The sequence below is a fragment of the Chrysochloris asiatica genome, unplaced genomic scaffold (genome assembly GCF_000296735.1).
Source record: "Chrysochloris asiatica unplaced genomic scaffold, ChrAsi1.0 scaffold00088, whole genome shotgun sequence".
NCBI lineage: Eukaryota > Metazoa > Chordata > Mammalia > Afrosoricida > Chrysochloridae > Chrysochloris > Chrysochloris asiatica.
Window position 1 is genome coordinate 1,879,174 of NW_006408606.1, and position 3,687 is coordinate 1,882,860.

Consider the following 3,687-nt stretch of genomic DNA (forward strand, 5'->3'; position numbering starts at 1 on the left):
TTTTGCTAGGTGCCATCAAGACACTTCTGATGCATAGAGATCCAAAGTACAAAAGAAGGAAAAATTGTCCATTCCTGTGATGTCCTTACAATTTTATTTCTGAACATGTTACTGCTGCCACTGTGTCAAATTGTCTTTTGGGGAGTCTTCCTTTGATTTTTGATTGGTACTTTCTTGATCATTGATTGTGTATTCAAGTAAAATACTTGATGCCTTCAGTGTTTATCCATTTATCATGATGCTGTTTATTGGCCCAGTTGTGAAGATTTTTGTTTTAATATGGCATCTAGAAATTTTTAAACTACGCATGTGAAAAATATTACTTTTCTATTGCACAGACTTGAAGAGGCTTTTAAAAAAAAAAAAAAAATCAAATTTACTATTACAAATCCTCAACTAGAAAATCAGGTGCTTGGCAATGGTAACTTTATACAGGGTATGGGGAGTTGTGCAATTGAAGTATTTTCTGATTTCAGGCTAAGTTTATCAAATATGCCTTTCTCCCAACTAGTTTTATTCTTAATAAGTAAGTTGACCATGTATTTTAGTTTGCTGATTAGATGACCCCTTTTCCTAGATTGTGCTGAATAATTACTACTAGATTTTGTTCCCATAACCAGAATTTCTCTATGTTGGCTATAACTTTCTGATTATTAATTCTTTCTTTCTACTTCAGTGTCTAAACAGGTGTATACAGGTGACAAAACAAATGAAAAGGATCATATGGAAGCTGTCATTAGTTTAATTTCTGTTCCAAATGGGATGGCACTAGTAAAGTAACTTATATATTTTTCGCAATGTTTATTTTCAGTAGAATATTCATGTTATCTAATATGCCATTAACCCTACCCACTAAACACATACACACACACATACACATGGTCCATTCTCCTTCTTCCTTCAGCTGTACTCTGAGTGTTGATATATTCAGACTTTAACACAATAGTTTAAAAGGAAAGCATTGACAAAATAAGGAGTCAGTTAGTATAGATATTAGGTGTCAGGGTATTTATTCCCTATATTAATATTCTTCTCTTTTCATGGAACTCCATAAAAATAACCATGGCTCTCACTAGATTGTTCTTCTTTGGCTGTATTTTTTTTTTTTTTTTTTTCTGTATCCAAAAAGAATGAACTTTCACTGTAAGCTTCCCCTAAAAATCCTGGCTTATATTTCCAGTAGATTAATCTCTTGCTGTTATTAAGTGATATTGAGTCAATTCTGACTCACAGCTACCCTGTATAGAGTTTCCAAGAAGCAGCTGGTAGGTGAGCAGTTCAGTGAATATCCTAGAGTGCCATACCAGGACCTGCTAATTATTTAGTTTGATGATTATCTCTATGGTCACCTAATTATCTACCCTTAAGTGAGTTTCCTACACCTTAATTCCAACCACTCATCTGTCCGTTTGTCACACTATGGTGGCTTGTGTGTTGCTGTTATTCTGGAAGCTATGACATGGTATTTTATATATACCAGCAGGGTCACCCACAGTGGATAGATTTCTGCTGAGCTTTCAGATGAAGACAAACTAGGAAGAAAGAGAGACATACTACATCAGAATATTTATTCACTGAAAACATTATGAGTAACAGTGGAACACTGTCAGCATCAGATATTTTAATATTGAAACATGATGAAGATCACAAGAATATTGTAAGATATAGTGCCAAAAGATGAGCACCTCCAAATGAGTCACTCCAAAAGTGACTGAGGAAGAGCTGCCTCCTTAAAGTAGAGTTGATTATGATGATGCATATGGAGTAAAGCCCTGGAGACCTTAGTTCGCTCATGGAGCACAACTCAAAATCAAGGGAAACAGCTGTAAACATCCATTAATAATCAGAACATGGATTGTACAAAGTATAATTCTAGGAAAATTGGAAATTGTCAAAAATGAAATGGAATACATAAACATCGATATCCTAAGCATTAGTGAGTTGAAATGGGCTGGTATTGGCCATTTTGAATCTGAAAATTACATGGTTTACTATGCAGGGAATGACAAATTGAAGAGGAATGTCATCTAATTCATCATGAAAAAGAACATAGTAAGATATATCTTGATATACAATGCTGTCTGTGATAGACTAATATCCATACGCTTACAATGAAGCATATTACAACTATTAATTAAATTTATGCACCAACCACTAAAGCCAGTGATGACAAAATTGAAGATTTATAGCCTCAGAAACCCTGTACAGAGTCATGATGAGTCGGAACCAACTCCACAGCACATAACAACAACAATAGCAACCAACTTCTTCAGTATGAAATTGATCAAACATGCAATCAAGGTGTATTAATAATTACTGGAGATTTGAATGCAAAGGTTGGAAACAGCAAAGAAGGATCAGAGTCTCTGCTCCTCCCATATCAATAGGCAGTTGCATCTTCTATTTCAGTCCCAGGAGCTTCCCTGAGATAGATTTGTGGTCAGAGTCAATGGATTTGGCTGTATTGGGTGCCTGATCACCAGGATGCTTTTATCTCTGGCAAAGTGAAGGTTGTTGCCATCAACAACCCCTTCACTGATCTCAGCTACATGGTCTATGTGTTCCAGCTAATTCCACCATGGCAAGTTCAATAGCATTGTCAAGGCTGAGAATAGGAAGCTTGTCATCAATGGGAAACCCATCTCTATTTTCCAGGAGCAAAATCCTGCCAACTTCATGTGGGTGATGCTGGTGCTGAATATGTTGTGAGTCCACCAGTGTCTTCACAATGTTGGAGAAGGCTGGGACTCACTTGAAGAGTGTACCAAAAGTGTAATCATCTCTGCCCCATCAGCTGATGACTCCATGTTTGTGATGTACGCAAACAACAAGAAGTATGACAATTCCCTCAAGAGTGTCAGCCATGCCTCTTACATCATGAATTGTTTGCTCTTATCCCCCATCAAAGTCATCCATGACAACTTTGGCATCATGTAAGGACTCATGACCACAGTCTGTGTCATCATTGTCACCAAGAAGAGTGTGTATGGACCCTCTTTGAAACTGTGGTCTGATAGTCATGGGACTGCACAGAACATCTCTGTGCTTCTACCAGCACTACCAATTCTGTGGGCAAGGTCATCCCTGAGCTGAGTGGGAAATTCATTGGATGGCCTTCCATGTCCCTATTCCCATTTTGTCGTGGTCTTACCTGCTCTCTGACAAAAGCTGCCAAGTAGGATGACATCAAGAAGGTGGAGAATCAGGCATCATATGGAGCCCTAAAAGACATCCTGGTCTACACTGAAGGTCAGATTGTCTCCTGAGACTTTAACAGTGGCACACACTCTTCCATCTTTGATGCTAGGGCTGGCATTGCTCTCAATGACCATTTTGTCAAGCTCATATCCTGGATTTATAATGAATTTGGTTACAGTGACAGGGTGGTAGACTTTATGGTCCACAGGACTTCCAAGGAATAAGAACCCCCTGGAACATTAGCCCCAATGACAACACTAGAGGACAAGAAAGGCCATCAGCTGCTGGGTAGTCCTTACTCCAACTTAATCCCAAAAAACAATGACAAGCTCCCATCCCCCACAGTTTCCATCCATACACCATGGAGAAGGGAATGGGTTTAGAGAATCCAGTTTTGTCATGTACCATCAATAAGGTACACTTTATCCAGCCAAAAATAGAGAAAGATCAGTAGTTGGAAAATAGGTGCTTGGTGATATAAACAACCCT

The 3,687-nt window shown here is 38.2% G+C and overlaps 1 pseudogene; it reads left to right on the top strand.

The window, feature by feature from the left end:
- The first annotated feature begins 438 nt into the window (after window positions 1-438).
- Window positions 439-3,422, top strand: LOC102835218 (annotated as a pseudogene).
- The last annotated feature ends 265 nt before the right edge of the window (window positions 3,423-3,687 follow it).